This window comes from Polypterus senegalus, chromosome 6 (genome assembly GCF_016835505.1).
Source record: "Polypterus senegalus isolate Bchr_013 chromosome 6, ASM1683550v1, whole genome shotgun sequence".
In the NCBI taxonomy this organism is placed as follows: Eukaryota; Metazoa; Chordata; class Cladistia; order Polypteriformes; family Polypteridae; genus Polypterus; species Polypterus senegalus.
The window spans coordinates 130,201,790-130,220,220 of NC_053159.1; the positions used below are offsets into that span (position 1 = coordinate 130,201,790).

The window sequence follows — 18,431 nt, forward strand, 5'->3', positions numbered from 1 at the left end:
TCATGCTGGGAGGTGAAACCCCACCTGCATATCGGCAGCATCTATCTTCCCATCAATCTTGACCAGTTACCCAGTTCCCACTAGACAAACATCCCTACAAAATAACAATGCCACCAATATTCTTCACAGTAAGTATAGGGCATTTTAGGAGATATGATCCGTTTGCTTTTTTGCCAAACACAGCACTTCAAATTCATTCTAAAAAGATCAATCTTGGTCTCATCTGACCATAAAACATTTTGCCATACAGCATCAGAATCACATAAATGTTTTTGCAAAGGTCAAGAGAACTTCACAAAGAGAGTCGCAAAAGAGACTCAGTGTGTCTGTGTGAATACAACCAGGTCATTCATTTTTAAAGGACATTCCAAGTTAGTCAGATGCTGATGGTGCCATAAGCTTTTCACTTTTTAATACCCTGAATAATTCTCAGTGGGATAGTTAAAGCTCTATAAATCTTTTTGTTTCAATCTCCTAACTTGTGCTTTTCCACAACTTTATCCCGAAGCTCTTTTGAAAGCATCTTTCTAGCCATAGAAGTTGCAATCCTTGCTACTTGCAGCAGTGCAATCTACAAGGAACAGTTTGATTAATTCTGAAGTAATAAAAAACACAACAACTGATGACAGGTGATTAAACTGGTTTGTGATCTAGAAGGTGATTGGTTGATAACAAGTTGATAATGGTTACTGTAGGGGTTTATCACTTATCCAAACCAGATATTGTACTAGTTTAATTTTAAGAATTGTTCAGCATGTTTAAAAATGTGCGGGTCAAAGAGGACACATTATCTTGCGTGCACTGTATATTCCCAAGCAGTGTACAACATAAAGCTACAGAACATGGTGAAATGAATGCACTGCAGAACATGCAGAAATGAATGCAGTGAATATGCAGATAGTAATAAACACAAACTAGAGAGTCCAAGTTGGACAATCTATATACACAACACAGACTTTAAGGCTGATTCACATGTTTTTGTTTAAAAATGTAATACTATGTTTAATCTTGTATTACATTGCAGACAGCAAGCAAATGTACCATTTCCTCCTTCTACATTGTCAGTAAAATTATATATTTTTGATATTTATCTTTCATCATCAGTACAGATGGCCAAGCACATTTTGTTTGGTCTAGAGCAATGTTTTTCAACCTTGGGGTAATGTCAGCCCTTTTAAAAAAAACGTGCAGGTAACACAAAAAGATCTTCAATTATTGCATACAACTAATCCTTACTTTATCAGTGTAAATTAAGACTAAAGTAGTGATCTTCAAGCTGTGCAGTATGAGAGCAGCTCTCAGGTAGAATATAAAGGAACCAAAAAAAAAAAGGTGTGTGTTAAAAGATGGCCTTAAAAGGAATGTTGATTACACTACGGCTGAACCAGAGTCTCCACACTCAACTATGCTTCAATTCAACAGCTCAGTTTCACACTTGTGTCTATCCATGTAAACCCATCAACTCTGACCCACTGTTCACAACAGGTCTGAGTTCACAGCTCCCACTCGTTCTGTGTCTTTGAGTAAAGCCATGCTAGACCAAACACTGGCCAGGAACCATGTACCAAAACTGAAGGAATTTTTGTTAAAGACAGAATCTCAAGTATGTGCTTTCACTCTCACAAAATCCAATCCACATCCAAAATTCTCATGGCTGCACAATATGTCACTCTGTCTCTCAGTCGTACAATGTTAAATGGTTTTTAGTGTTGGTGAACTTGTTTGGTGTACTATCATTTTTAGAAGAGTTTTAGAAGTTGGCAAATTAAGGCAATTTAATAAACACTAAGAAACAAAGACAAGCATTAAAAATTATTAATAATAAAAATATATATATCTAACATTTTATTTTAGGGTTTTCTATACTAATAAAAGGCAAAGCCCTCACTGACTGACTGACTGACTACTAATTCTCCAACTTCCCGTGTAGGTAGAAGGCTGAAATTTGGCAGGCTCATTCCTTACAGCTTACTTACAAATGTTAGGCAGATTTAATTTCAAAATTCTAATGGTCATAACTGGAGCCTACTTACGTACATATATACGGCCATAGCCTGTAGCTCAGTCGCCATGTGAGGCAGAGTTGCGTCCCTCATCGTCACGCTTCCCACCTAATTGAGTGCCTGCCCATATAAGGCCGTCCATCAGCAGCTATCCAATAGACACGCTACCGCTAAATATTCGCAGGTGAAGGACTGTGCTTATGCAAACGAAGATGAGATGGTCAGGGATAGACTAGTTTTTGGCATAAACTCAGCGAGAGAAACTTTTAAGTGCCAGGTCTTAGCTAACATTAAATAAAGCCGCGGACATCGCAAGATCGCACGAGATAGCACAAGCACAGCTGAGAATCTTCAATGCATGTACCCCGAATGGCTCACATGAACTGACTGTGAACGAAGTACGCAGAGAACAAGCAAGAGCTCCAAAGAGCACTGAACAAAAAACGCATTACACAATTGAGAAGGCAGCAAAAGAATATGAAGCGAGTGACGCATACAAGCATATTCATAAGTGCAGCTACTGCGGAAACAAAGCACGGTGTAAATCTTAAGTTTAAATTAAGTTCACAGACACGATGCCGCTGGCATTTGTCATGCCTAAGACAAATACGATATTCGCAAGATACAAGTTTAATGAGAGGACGCAGGGTATAAACGAGACTTTTGATCACTTTGTAACGGAGTTAAAATTGCTGGTGAAGGACTGTGTTTATGCAAACGAAGATGAGATGGTCAGGGATAGAATAGTGTTTGGCACAAACTCGGCAAAAGTGCGAGAGAAACTTTTTTATGTTCATAGACACGCTGCCGCTAAATATTTGCAGGCAAATACACAACTTAATACCGGGAATGCCTGTTGAACATATTACAATATTACATATTGACAACGAAGATGAGATGGTCAGGGACAGACTAGACAAACACGGAATGTAACCTGAACACAACACATCCTCCAAATACGAACCTGATTGAAACAAATAATGATAATCAAATCCTTGATGACAGCAACACTCATAACAAAACAAATAATGATAATCAAATCCTTGATGACAGCAACACTCATAACAGTCACAAAACAATTACACTGACAATCATGTTAGGTTATTTTTAAAATGTTTCCTTTTCTTTATCATAACTTCATTAACACACTTCTTCTCCGCTGCAAAGCACGGGTATTTTGCTAGTTAATAATAATCAACACCAGAAAGTTTTTTGTTTCAGATAAAGTTGTGAATGTTTGACAACTTTCATCTTACCTTAAAAAATACTTACAAAAATAGGCTGAAGGTAGAAAAACATATGAGCTTAACGTTGACAAACTGGAACCCAACTGATAATAATGACCCTAAATAATGTCAAGATTTTCAGTGCCATGAAGCAGGTCCGGCCTTCACACTGACTTTCAATTATTTTCCACTCCTCCTTTTTCTTTTTAAAACAAAAGTCACATGTAAGGAGTTATTTTTCTATGTGTTTCAATTTGGATTAATATGTAACTGCATATTTTTTGTAAATTAAAAGGATCGACATTTTAAGCTTTCTAAATTTTATTCTTTATCAAACCGCCCTATTGTTCTTACGTTAGAAACATTAAAAATACAGACAACTAAACAAAAAACTATCTGTAATCATCTGTTAAAATCCCCAAGACAACAACAGGGGGAAGGGTGAGGGTGAAGAACTGTCACTTGTAGTTGTGCCTACTAAGAACTGCATGCATAACAATTTAAGAAAAAAAAAATAGTGATACTTCAAAACACTTCAATTCCTGGTGGTCATAGACCAAAAAAAAAGTTAAGTTTGGCCTAAAGATATCATATGACAGTTAGGGTTAGGATTATATTCATCAATAGTCTGCTACCGTTAAGAACTTGCTTTGATTATTAAGTATACTATTATATAAAATCAGTAAAAGCAGACTGCACGATAATGTGCAATGAATACACTTGACTTATAGTTTTCATACTCTTTCTCTGTACGTTTAGCATTCTCATTTGATGCTTCTTGAGCCGTTCGTCTTTTCTCCACCCTAGTGACCTGCTTCTTCTCTTCTTCTGTCGGCATCTTTTCGCGTTAAAACTGATTAAGTACGTTTTTGTGTTGCAATTACTTAGTACATTTTTCTTAATTTTTCACTTAAGCTGGTACTTAAGCCTTCAAAATGCATCAAGAATGATTTAAGATATGAAGAGGTATAGAGGAAGTGACAACAAAGGTGTCAGGAATGAGAACGGCACCCATACACTTGCACTGCATGACTGTCCTGCTGCCAAGAGTTTATTATACAATACAATAAAATAAAAATAAAAAGAGTAATAAAAATCATCACCCCGAAAGCAGACAGTAGAGGTCACACAGTATATGTGTACCAAATTTCAGGTCAACGGGTCAAACGGTTTTACAAGCGACAGGTGATTTAAAATCCCGGAAAGACAAACAGGGACAGCCATGGTAGCGTATTATATAAGAAGATCATGCAGTTTGACTATGATTTGCAGTACTGGCTTTATATCTGCAGGGTGCTTGACCAATGGTATAACATTTTGATTAGACTTGCCTGAAAGTGTGGGGTCCAGTGGTCTACAACGTTCAGTTACACTATACAATCTTGATACAGAACAGCAAAGACAACTATTTTCAATGAAGACAAAGTGTACCCTCAAAATATTATGTATAAGAAAGTTCTGCTTAAATATGTTATTTAATTTGATCAGGAGGCATGTAAACATACCAGTATACTGTACTTTAGCAAACAAGTTACATGTAAATATGTAAGCATACAATTTACTTATCAATTTAACACTAGAATTACCAGAGCCAACGAAAAAACTCGTAATTCCGTCCCACCTTAAACTGCTTCTTAAATCCCTTCACACCTCTCCGCCAGCGCCCTTTGTCTTCTAAATGTGCTGATAAAGAGCAGCCGGCTATTCCATCCCCCCACCAATTTAGAACGTGCATGAACTTCTCTCAGCTCATGCCTTGATTGAGTATCTGGGAGTGAAGTGGAGTTTTAGAGTGAAATAATAGATTGTTGTTTGGAACACACGCATTTCATGTCTGTTCCGTTTCTACAGTAATCTGTGTCAACACATTGTTAAAACAGAAACTTTTTTTATATTCTAGTAGTAGATGACAAAATGTAGGCATAAACTATATAATGTATGAAGCCTGAAGTCCAAATAGCAAAGAAACATTTTCACAAGAATAGCACAATTGCACTTTTATTCAAACATATAACTGCAGAAACAAAAAGCCGCCTTAACATGCGACATTGACACCAGTTTACTGTAACTGACTCCGTGGTTCAATAGATTCAGCCCCCGCTTGCGAATCAAGGGGTGACGGGTTCGATCCTGCTCCCCTCCGTTTTGAGAAGTAAACTGCTCTTAGTCTTACTGTTTTAGAATAAAAGCATACATTTGATTTCAGTCTGTAACAGCCGGTGCAATTTATGATCTTTGTAAAGGTTAGCTTTTTTTTTTTTTAATTCACTTTTCACTCTCTCAGTCGCATTCAGAATCAATCCATACAACCCCATCTGACACGGTTTTCACTAAAGACACGCTATAGCTCTGCAGTGTACCACGATGCATACTAACGCTACCCCCAGCATGTTGCTGTATGCTTTTTCTTTTGTACTCCAGGACAGGCAGAGGAAAGAATGGTAAAGACCAGTAACTTCGGCGCTATATGCAATCATCAGACACTCCCCATCTGGCCGTGTCGTTCAAACACAGGAACATATGTTGGTGTAAAAGTATAACAAAAGTGCACTTTTGTTCAAGTGCACTTTTTCCATTGCCTTTTCCTGTAAGAAGCAGTGTACACACTTCTCTCTATGCTGTGGTTTCTATTACACACCTGAAAGAAAGAGACAATACATGTGAAAATATCCAGCATACAGCAACATGCGGGGACTGGCAGGAACACTCAATAAAACTGAATAAAAAGAAATTCAAGTGACGGTGAGATACGAAGAAGGCAGCTTCGCCAGCGTCTGTGTGTCAGAACCGGGTGGGGGGGCGTTAGTATGCATCGTGGTACAGCACAGAGCTATAGCGCGTCTGTATTCTGTTTCTTTTGTACTCCAGGGCACGCAGAGGAGAGAATAGTAAAGAGCAGTAAGTTCAGCTATATGCAATCATCAGACACTCCCCATCTGCCCGTTGTTTTGTTATACTTTTCAATACTTTTATACTGCTCAAGCGGGCATGCTCAAAAATACACGTGTAATGCCACGAAAAGTGCACGCAGACACTTCATTTCGCAAACAAAACAAGTGCACTTTTATTCAAAACTACCTGTATAACCGAAGAAAAAGAAAGCAAGTTACAGTAGGCGATTGATCGACATCTTGCATGGTGCAATGCTAAGAAGTGCAGATTTTCATTCCGTGCTATATAAAATCATCACATTCAAATATTAACAGTTCCCACACACCCAAGGACCGTCCTTCCTACATTTACGACACGTGTACTTGTTGCCGTGTACACACCTCTCTGTGCTATGGTTTCTATTACACTGAATGAGCACCTGACACTGTACTTTCTTCCCTGGGGGAAGGTCCGCATCAGAGAATTTCCAGTTCCTGCATAAATTCACACCGATCTGACGCTGTTCGTTTTCAAATAATATTGCATTAGTGCGATTATATTTTCACATATATTGTCTCTTTCTTTCAGGTGTGTAATAGAAACCACAGCATAGAGAGAAGTGTGTACACTGCTTCTTACAGGAAAAGGCGATGGAAAAAGTGCACTTTTGTTATACTTTTACACCAACATATGTCACTGTGTTTGAGTGACACGGGCAGATGGGGAGTGTCTGATGATTGCATATAGCGCCGAAGTTACTGGTCTTTACCATTCTTTCCTCTGCCTGTCCTGGAGTACAAAAGAAAAGCATACAGCAACATGCGGGACTGGCAGGAACACTCAATAAAACTGAATAAAAGAAAAGCAAGTGACGGTGAGACACGAAGAAGGCAGCTTCGCCAGCGTTTGTGTGTCAGAACCATGGGTAGCGTTAGTATGCATCGTGGTACACTGCAGAGCTATAGCGCGTCTTTAGTGAAAACAGCCGTGTCAGATGGGGTTGTATGGATTGATTCTGAGCGCGACTGAGAGAGTGAAAAGTGAATTAAAAAAAAAAAAAAGCTAACCTTTACAAAGATCATAAATTGCACCGGCTGTTACAGACTGAAATCAAATGTATGCTTTTATTCTAAAACAGTAAGACTAAGAGCAGTTTACTTCTCAAAAGGGAGGGGCGCAGGATCGAACCCGTCACCCCTTGATTCGCAAGCGGGGGCTGAATCTATTGAACCACGGAGTCAGTTACAGTAAACTGGTGTCAATGTCGCATGTTAAGGCGGCTTTTTGTTTCTGCAGTTATATGTTTGAATAAAAGTGCAATTGTGTTATTCTTGTGAAAATGTTTCTTTGCTATTTGGACTTCAGGCTTCATACATTATATAGTTTATGCCTACATTTTGTCATCTACTACTAGAATATAAAAAAAGTTTCTGTTTTAACAATGTGTTGACACAGATTACTGTAGAAACGGAACAGACATGAAATGCGTGTGTTCCAAACAACGATCTATTATTTCCACTCTAAAACTCCACTTCACTCCCAGATACTCAATCAAGGCATGAGCTGAGAGAAGTTCGTGCACGTTCTAAATTGGTGGGGGATGGAATAGCCGGCTGCTCCTAGCTTCTCTTTATCAGCACATTTAGAGAACAAAGGACGCTGGCGGAGAGGTGTGAAGGGATTTAAGAAGCAGTTTAAGGTGGGACGGAATTACGAGTTTTTTCGTAGGCTCTGGTAATTCTAGTGTTAAAATCATTATGTGACACAATGATATAACCAAATTTACAGTCTTCTATTCCAAGGACAAGCTGTTATGGCTAGAATTTAAATTTAGACAATTGGACCACTATTCTCTCAAGAAATAATAATAAAGCTTTTCAAATCCAATTACTATAATCAGGTTACTGTTGGCAACTTGCCTTTTGTGACAGTCCATTGTGTTGCCATGTTAAATCACTTCCATGCTGGATACTATAAATTATGATACTTCTTGATTTCATGCATTTTTAAAATATGCTCATGAATTAATATCACTTTTGTTTAGAGCTCCTTCAAGTTCTTAAAGCATGGCTTGAAATTCATTTTGAAAGGTGTGTGATAACCTTCTTAAATTTAGCACAAAGGCAGACTTCAGACTCCAGGGGACAATGGGATCAAAACCACACAATTTAAAGTGCACTTTGATTTTAATATTTCAGGTATTTTTCTTAATGTCACAATTTATTCTGCTGTTTGCAATAGTTCATAAAATGGTAGATAAAACTTAGCAGAAATACATTATTTCAATGACTGGCTGATATTCTAACTTTAAAAAACTATTTAATCTTGTATGTAGAAATATTATTCATGTTTTAGCCCTGTGCTTCCCAAACTTGGTCATAGGGACCAACTGTGGCTGCAGGTTTTTGTTCCAACCAGCTTCTGTTAATAATGGGACTCATGAGCTAATTAAGTGAACGGTTATTTTGGTTTATAAAAAAAAAAAAAAAGGTACCAAACAGTAGTAGTTCTTCTTTCGGCTGCTCCCGAAAGCAGATCATCCAAAATTGTTGTCTGCATATTGATGTAAATAATTTTTTTTTTAAATAATTTTTTCTTCATGATTTTCATTCTACTTTCCCAGGTGTTCTAATTGTTTAATTAATCCATTATTTACTAATTAATGGCTATGTTGTGAAAGTAACTGCAGCCCTTCATTATTGTTATTTGCCTGAGGGTTTGCTCTGTTCATGTTTAATTATCATTAATAAGATGCAACAAAGGGGGAAAACTGCACAGAGAAATGGCAAAATATAATGAAATCAACAAAAGAAAGTTATGCATTTCAATCTATAGCAAAAGCAAAAATATTTCTCAATGTCTTATACATGTAAAAATCATGCTGCTGTGCTTTTCTGAATGTAGAATAAGAAAAAAAAATACCAACTAATTAAATGAGATCAGTGTTATCAGGTGTTGTCACTGATTATGAATATGGCTAGAACAAAAACCTGCAGTCACAGGGGGTCCCCAGGACCGAGTTTGGGAAGCACTGTTTTACCCAAAAACACAGACTTCCTGACTATTTATTCATGAGTAATAAAAAAAAACAATCTAGAGAATGAAAAACAGGCCAAAAAAATATATATATTTTTTTTTAATCTACACCCTATTGTTTTGCCCTTCAGAGCATAATTTTATGCAACTTTAACAGAGTTAAGCAGTGAACAGAAGGCTGCGTGAATGTTGTTAATTTAAGATATTTGAGACAAATACTTAAAATAACCCAGCCACAGTGGATGCACAAAGCAGTGCGTTTCTTTGTGCCGGTCCCAAGCCCGGATAAATGGGGAGGGTTACGTCAGGAAGGGCATCCAGTGAAAAAGTTTGCCACATCAATATGCGGACAACAATACAAATTTCCATACCAGATTGGTCGAGCCCCGGGTTAACAATGACCGCAACCAGGTACTGTTGGCCAACAGGGGGCTGGCGGAAATTGGTTACTGTTGGCCGAAGAAGAAGAAGAATAAGGAGGAGGAGGGGGGAGACATGTCCGGAGGTAGGAGGAGAGGAGGAAAGTAAAGAAAGTGGAGCTGAGGGTAGGAACTTTGAATGTTGGCAGTATGACTGGTTAAGGGAAGAGAGTTAGCAGATATGATGGAGAGAAGGAAGGTTGATATATTGTGCGTGTAAGAGACTAAATGGAAGTGGAGTAAGGCCAGGTGGATCGGAGATGGATTCAAATTGTTCTATTATGGTGTGGATAGGAGGAGAAATGGAGTAGAGGTTATTCTGAAGGAACAGTATGTCAAGAGTGTTCTGGAGGTGAAAAGAGTGTCAGACAGAGTAATGAGTATGAAGCTGGAAATTGGAGGTTTGATGATGAATGCTGTTAGTGCATATGCCCCCACCAGTTGGGTGTGCAATGGATGAGAAAGAAAATTTTTGGAGTGAGTTGGATGAAGTGATGAACAGTGCACCCAAGGGACAGAAAGTGGTGATTGGAGCGGATTTCAATTGACATGTTTGTGAAGGGAACAGAGGAGACGAGGAGGTGATGGGTAGGTATGGTGTCAAGGAGAGGAATGAAGAAGGTCAGAGGATAGTGGATGTTGCCAAAAGGATGGATATGGCTATGGTGAATACATATTTTAGGAAGTGGGAGGAACATAGGGTGATGTACAAGAGTGGAGGACGATGCACACAGGTAGATTACATACTATGCAAAAGAGTTACTCTGAAGGAGATTGAAGACTGCAAAGTGGTGACAGGGGAAAGTATAGTTAAGCAGCATAGGATGGTGGCCTGTAGGATGACATTGGAGATGAGGAAGAGAGTGAGAGCACAGCCAAGGATCAAATGGTGGAAGTTGAAAAAGGAAGACTGCAAGGTTGAGTTTAGGGAGAAGGTGAGACAGGCACTGGGTGGTAGTGAAGAGTCACCAGACAGCTGGGCAACTGCAGCGGATGTAGTAAGGGTGACAGAAGCAAGGGTGCTTGGCGTGACATCTGGACAAAGGAAGAGGAAAAGGAAACTTGGTGGTGGAATGGGGATGTACCGGAGAGTATATAGAGGAAGAGGATGGCAAAGAAGAAGTGGGATAGTCAGAGAAATACATAAAAGTAGACAAGAGTACAAGGAGATAAGGCACAAGGTGAAGAGAGAGGTGTCGAAGGCTAAAGAAAACCGTATGATAAGTTGTATGAGAGGTTGGACACTAAGGAGGGAGAAAAGGACCTTTACCGATTGGCTAGACAGAGGGACCGAGCAGGGAAAGATGTGCAGCTGGTTAGGGTGATAAAGGATAAAGATGGCAACGTACTCACAAGCGAGGAGTGTGTATTGAGCAGATGAAAAGAGTACTTTGATAGGTTGATGAATGAAGAGAACGAGAGAGAGAAGAGGTTGGATGATGTAGAGACAGTGAATCAGGAAGTGCAATGGATTAGCAAGAAGGAATTAAGGACAGCTATGAAGAGGATGAAGAATGGTAAATCCGTTGGTCCAGATGACATACCTGTGGAAGCATGGAGGTGTTTTGGAGAGATAGCAGTGGAGTTTTAACCAGATTGTTTAATGGAATCTTGGATAGTGACAGGATGCCTGAGGAGTGGAGAAGAAATGTACTGGTGCCGATATTTAAGAATAAGGGGGATGATCAGGACTGTAGTAACTACACGGGGATAAAATTGATGAGCCACAGCATGAAGTTATAGGAAAGAGTAGTGGAAGCTAGGTTAAGAAGTTAGGTGATGATTAGTGAGCAGCAATATGGTTTCATGCCAAGAAAGAGCACCGCAGATGCGATGTTTGCTCTGAGGGTGTTGATGGGGACGTTTAGAGAAGGCCAGAAGGAGTTGCATTGAGTCTTTGTGGACCTGGAGAAAGCATATGACAGGGTGACCCGAGAGGAGTTGTGGTATTGTATGAGGAAGTTGGGAGTGGCAGAGAAGTATGTAAGAGTTGTACAGGATATGTACGAGGGAAGTGTGGCAGTGGTGAGGTCTGCAGTAGGAGTGATGGATGCATTCAAGGTGGAGGTAGGATTACATCGGGGATCATTTCTGAGCCCTTTCTTATTTGCAATGGTGATGGACAGGTTAACAGACGAGATTAGATAGGAGTCCCGGTGAACTATGATGTTTATTGATGACACTGTGATCTGTAGCGATAGTAGGGAGCAGGTTGAGGACACCCTGCAGAAGTGGAGATATGCTGTACAGAGGAGAGGAATGAAGGGGAGTAGGAACAAGACAATACATGTGTGTAAATGAGAGGGAGGTCAGTGGAATGATTAGGATGCCGGGAGTAGAGTTGGCGAAGGTGGAGGAATTAAAATACTTAGGATCGACAGTACAGAGTAATGGGGATTGTGGGAGAGAGGTGAAAAAGAAAGTGCAGGAAGGGTGGAGAAGAGTGTCAGGAGTGATTTGTGACAGACAGATATCAGCAAGAGTGAAAGGGAAGGTCTACAGGACGATAGTGAGACCAGCTATGTTATATGGGTTGGAGACGGTGGCACTGACCAGAAAGCAGGAGACCGAGCTGGAGGTAGCAGAGTTAAAGATGCTAAGATTTGCACTGGGTGTGATAAGGACGGATAGGATTAGAAATTAGTACATTAGAGAGTCACCTGAAGTCGGATGGTTGGGAGACAAAGTCAGAGAGGCGAGACTGCATTGGTTTGGACATGTGCAGAGGAGAGATGCTGAGAATATTGGAAGAAGGATGTGAAGGATAGAGGTGCCAGGCAAGAGAAAAACAGGAAGGCTTATGGATGTGGTGAGAGAGGACATGCAGGTGATGGGTATAACAGAACAAGATGCAGAGGAGAGAAAGGTATGGAAGAAGATGATCCGCTGTGGCGACCCCTAATGGGAGCAGCCGAAAGAAGAAGACATATAGTTAAAATATAATTAATACATTCTTAGGTTAGGTGGTATAGTAGTGCATACTAACTAGCACTGCCACTTTACTGATCCAGCACATGATTGTCTATGAGGAGTTTGCATGTTCTTCTTGTGCCTCTCTGCTTTTTTCTGAATTGAAGCAAGCTGCTTTGAGAATGACAATAACTCTTATTAGTTTTCCAGTGAAAATATTTACTATGAACAACCGCCAAAACCAAACATTTCTGGAAGACAATAAGAGAATGTAAAAAGTAAATAATTTTTCCTCTGGAAATTCTTTCTTGTTAGAGTTAGGAAGGTGGCAGCCTTCTACAGCCAATTTTCATAATGCTCAAATTGGGGGTGTTTATCCCGTCAGAGATCCAAAGGCACACCAATATACACAATTTATACAGAAAAGTGGGTCGGTAAGGGGCTGTACCAAATAGATATGCGAACAGACATATTTGTCTTATAAATAGATTAGATTTTAATGTGGTCTGAACTGGCAGTATGCATAAATTAATTACAAAAAACAGAAATGACAGTGTAGAATACTGCACAGTCACTACCCAATTTCATGTGCTGACTTTACACCATCTCCTGGTATAAAACTATCTAATCAGACGGTTCAAATTAAAAAGAACTCCACTGAACATCCAACTGCCATATTCCACAGCTGTGCACTCCAGTCAAGAGCAATGCCAACAGTACCAAAGCGTAAAAAATGAAAAAATAAATAAACTCCAAAGTAACCAATTTGGCATAATTATAAAATTAGTGATATAGAAAATGATTTTGATTATTTTTGTAAGACGTATGCATGGGAAATTCATACGCTAACAATTAAAATTTGTAGGAATTACTAACTTTGTGCAGGACAAGTGCAATCCCATGCCGAATTTCTAGCTCAGCTTAAATAAATACAAAATTGTATGTTAATTACCCCAAGCAGTTTGTAGTGATGGACAAGAAAAACTTTTAATCAGAACAGAAAAAAAGTTTCTGATACAATATATGACTATGTTGACCAACAGCAAACAATATAAAAACATTCAAGAAAAAAAAAATGTTACTCATGTTGAAAAATCTGCATGTGACGTCAACCCAGTCAAATGATCAGAGCATCTCAAATATGTGCATCTTATCTAAAATATTATAAATAAAATCACTTCTGAAAAATGCTCTTGTGAAATAAAACAAAACGCATTTGGACTTCAAGCATCTGAATTAACGGAAACATGAACAGCTGAAGACTCAGTGTAGGGTATGAGATAGGAAAGACATAATGATGAAAACTGAAGTAAAATATATTTATTAGGGAGAATGAAAAGGAAACAGTAAATAGGTACTGTTTAATAGTAATGCTCTGATTGATCAGCAAATATTTCACAGCAAAGAGTTAATCTGTAGTCAGTATATTGGCCAATCACAAAAAACAATCTTTTTCAGACCCTGTTTTTCTAAGATTTATGGTAATTTAGTGGCAGTGCCCTGTAATGTAAACTACTGCATTTCAGCCAGCAGCAAACTTCCTGTGGTGTAAACAAAGCAAAGAAAATCAACGCATGCTTTATTTGTTGGGGGGTTATTGGAATATTATCCTTTACCCTAAAAAAAGTATAGTAATAAACTAAGAAAGAAAAACTAAGACGTTGTCCTGTGCAATCAGACAAATAGCAAGGAAAGGTACCTTCAGACACTTTTATTTTGTTCTTTAATTTAAATGGACACTGAACTTTTGCTAACTATAGCAGCTTATATTTTCAGTTGGAAAAAGAATAAAGAATAATTTGAAATTGCTGCTTAGCAAAGAATAAGCTTAGTAGCTCAACAGCAAAATTTGTCTTTTACTTGTTAAGGATGCCAGCCTTATGTCTTCTTAATAATCACCTCATGAACATTTGATACATTTGCAACTTCTTTAAAGATCTGTACTTTGCCTGTGTCATACAGTATGTGTTTTGGTAAGAAAATGTACTGCAGGTATACAACAAAAATTATAAATGTCTAGCTGGTACACTGAACAAAGAAAAAACATCCGTACAAATATAGTAAACTAGCAAAATACCCACGCTTCGCAGTGGAGAAGTAGCGTGTTAAAGAAGGAAAGAAAAAAAAAGGAAACATTTTAAAAATAACGTAACATGATTGCCAATGTAATTGTTTTGTCAATGTTATGAGTGTTGCTGTCATATATATATATATATATATATATATATATATATATATATATATATATATATATATATATATATATATATAGCAAAATACCCGCGCTTAGCAGCAATGTCGTGTGTTAAAGAAGTTGAAGAAATGATTGTCAAAGTAATTGTTTTGTGTATTTGGCGGCAGCGTCACGTAGTTGTTTTCGTCTAGCTGCATCAGAAAATGTACCACGATGTCTGACACGCCTCCTTTTTACTGTTTTCTCACAGCTTGGATTGCTGCTATCATAATGGGTTTGAGTCTACATACATACATACATACATACATATATATATATATATATATATACACACACATATCTATATACATATCTACATATACACATATATATATACATACTTATCTACATCATATATATACACACACAAATTATATATATGTGTGTGTGTGTGTGTGTATGTATGTGTATATATATATAAACTGCTCAAAAAAATTAAAGGAACACTCTGAAAACACATCAGATCTCAATGGGAAAAACAAAATCCTCCTGGATATCTATACTGATATAGACTGGGTAATGTGTTAGGAACGAAAGGATGCCACATCGTTTGATGGAAATGAAAATGATCAACCTACAGAGCCCTGAATTCAAAGACGCCCAAAAATCAGAGTGAAAAAATTATGTGGCAGGCTAGTCCATTTTGCCAAAATTTAATTGCAGCAACTCAAAATTATACGCAGCACTTTGTATGGCCCCTGTGTTCTTGTATACATGCCTGACAACATCGGTGCATGCTTCTAATGAGATGACAGATGGTGTTGTGGGGGATCTCCTCCCAGATCTGGACCAGGGCATCACTGAGCTCCTGGACAGTCTGAGGTGCAAGCTGGTGGCATTGGATGGACCAAAACATAATGTCCCAGAGGTGTTCTATTGGATTTAGGTCAGGAACGTGTGGTGGCCAGTCAATTGTATCAATTCCTTCATCCTCCAGGAAGTGCCTGCATACTCTCACCACATGAGGCCAGGAATTGTCGTGCACCAGGAGCCACTGTACCAGCATAGGGTCTGACAATGGGTCCAAGGATTTCATCCTGATACCTAATGGCAGCCAAGGTGCCTTTGTCAAGCCTGTAGCGGTCTGTGTGACCCTCCATGGATATGCCTCCCCAGACAATCATTAACCCACCACCAAACTGCTCATGCTGAATGATGTTACAGGCAGCATAATGTTCTCCATGGCTTCTCCAGACCCTTTCACTTCTGTCACGTGCTCAGGGTGAACCTGCTCTCATCTGTAAAAAGCACAGGGCACCAGTGGTGCATCTGCCAATTCTGGAATTCTATGGCGAATGCCAATCGAGCTGCATGCTGCTAGGCAGTGAGCTCAGGGCCCATTAGAGGACATGGGGCCCTTGGGTCACCCTCATGAAGTCTTTCTGGTTGTTTGGTCAGAGACATTCACACCAGTGGCCTGCTGCAGGTCATTTTGTAGGGCTCTGGCAGTGCTCATTCTGTTCCTCCTTGCCCAAAGGAGCAGATACTGGTCCTGCTGATGGGTGATGGATCTTCTATGGCCCTCTCCAGCTCTCCTAGAGTAACTGCTTGTCTCCTAGAATCTCCTCCATGCCCTTGAGACTGTGCAGGGAGACACAGCAAACCTTCTGGCAATGACACGTATTGATGTGCCATCCTGGAGAAGTTGGACTACCTGTGCAACCTCTGTAGGGTCCAGGTATAGCCTCATGCTACCAGTAGTGACACTGACTGTAGCCAAATGCAAAACTAGTGAAGAAACAGTCAGAAAAGATGAGGAGGTAAAAATGTCAGTGGCCTCCACCTGTTTAACCATTCCTGTTTTGGGGGTCATCTCATTGTTGCCCCTCTAGTGCATCTGTTGTTAATTTCATTAACACCACAGCAGCTGAAACTGTTTAACAACCCCCTCTGCTACTTAACTGACCAGATTAATATCCCATAAGTTTCATTGACTTTATGCTATACTCTGTTTAAAAAGTGTTCCTTTAATTCTTTGGAGCAATATATATATATATATATATATATATATATATATATATATATATACAGTATATACAGTATATATATGTATATATACACACACAATATAGATAGGGGTGTGTGTGTGTGTGTATATACAGTGGTGTGAAAAACTATTTGCCCCCTTCCTGATTTCTTATTCTTTTGCATGTTTGTCACACAAAATGTTTCTGATCATCAAACACATTTAACCATTAGTCAAATATAACACAAAATGCAGTTTTTAAATGATGGTTTTTATTATTTAGGGAGAAAAAAATCCAAACCTACATGGCCCTGTGTGAAAAAGTATTTGCCCCCTTGTTAAAAAAAATAACCTAACTGTTATGGTGTATCACACCTGAGTTCAATTTTCGTAGCCACCCCTAGGCCTGATTACTGCCACGCCTGTTTTAATCAAGAAATCACTTAAATAGGAGTTGCCTGACACAGAGAAGTAGACTAAAAGCACCTCAAAAGCTAGACATCATGCCAAGATCAAAAGAAATTCAAGAACAAATGAGAACAGAAGTAATTGAGATCTATCAGTCTGGTAAAGGTTATAAAGCCATTTCTAAAGCTTTGGGACTCTAGCAAACCACAGTGAGAGCCATTATCCAGAAATGGCAAAAACATGGAACAGTGGTGAACCTTCCCAGGAGTGGCCGGCCGACCAAAATTACCCCAAGAGCGCAGAGACGACTCATCTGAGTGGTCACAAAAGACCACAGGACAACATCTAAAGAACTGCAGGCCTCACTTGCCTCAATTAAGATCAGTGTTCACGACTCCACCATAAGAAAGAGACTGGGCAAAAATGGCCTGCATGGCAGATTTCCAAGACGCAAACCACTGTTAAGCAAAAGAACATTAGAGCTCGTCTCAATTTTGCTAAGAAACATCTCAATGATTGCCAAGACTTTTGGGAAAATACCTTGTGGACTGATGAGACAAAAGTTGAACATTTTGGAAGGCAAATGTCCCGTTACATCTGGCGTAAAAGGAACACAGCATTTCAGAAAAAGAACATCATACCAACAGTAAAATATGGTGGTGGTAGTGTGATGGTCTGGGTTGTTTTGCTGCTTTAGGACCTGGAAGGCTTGCTGTGATAGATAGAACCATGAATTCTACTGTCTACCAAAAATCCTGAAGGAGAATGTCCGGCCATCTGTTCAACAACTCAAGCTGAAGTGATCTTGGGTGCTGCAACAGGACAATGACCCAAAACACACCAGCAAATCCACCTCTGAATGGCTGAAGAAAAACAAAATGAAGACTTTGGAGTGGCCTAGTCAAAGCCCTGACCTGAATCCAATTGAGATGCTATGGCATGACCTTAAAAAGGCGGTTCATGCTAGAAAACCCTCAAATAAAGCTGAATTACAACAATTCTGCAAAGATGAGTGGGCCAAAATTCCTCCAGAGCTCTGTAAAAGACTCATTGCAAGTTAGCAAATGCTTGATTGCAGTTATTGCTGCTAAGGGTGGCCCAACCAGTTATTAGGTTCAGGGGGCAATTACTTTTTCACACAGGGCCATGTAGGTTTGGATTTTTTTTTATCCCTAAATAATAAAAACCATAATTTAAAAACTGCATTTTGTGTTTACTTGTGTTATATTTGACTAATGGTTAAATATGTTTGATGATCAGAAACATTTTGTGTGACAAACATGCAAAAGAATAAGAAATCATGAAGAGGGCAAATAGTTTTTCACACCACTGTATATATACACAGACATACAAACATAC

General features: G+C 39.0%; 1 protein-coding gene across 1 annotated transcript in view; it reads right to left on the reverse strand.

The window, feature by feature from the left end:
- The window catches only part of taok1a (TAO kinase 1a), a 245,509-nt gene that overhangs the window by 92,294 nt on the left and 134,784 nt on the right, over window positions 1-18,431 (reverse strand). The gene's annotated exons all lie outside the window — the stretch shown is intronic.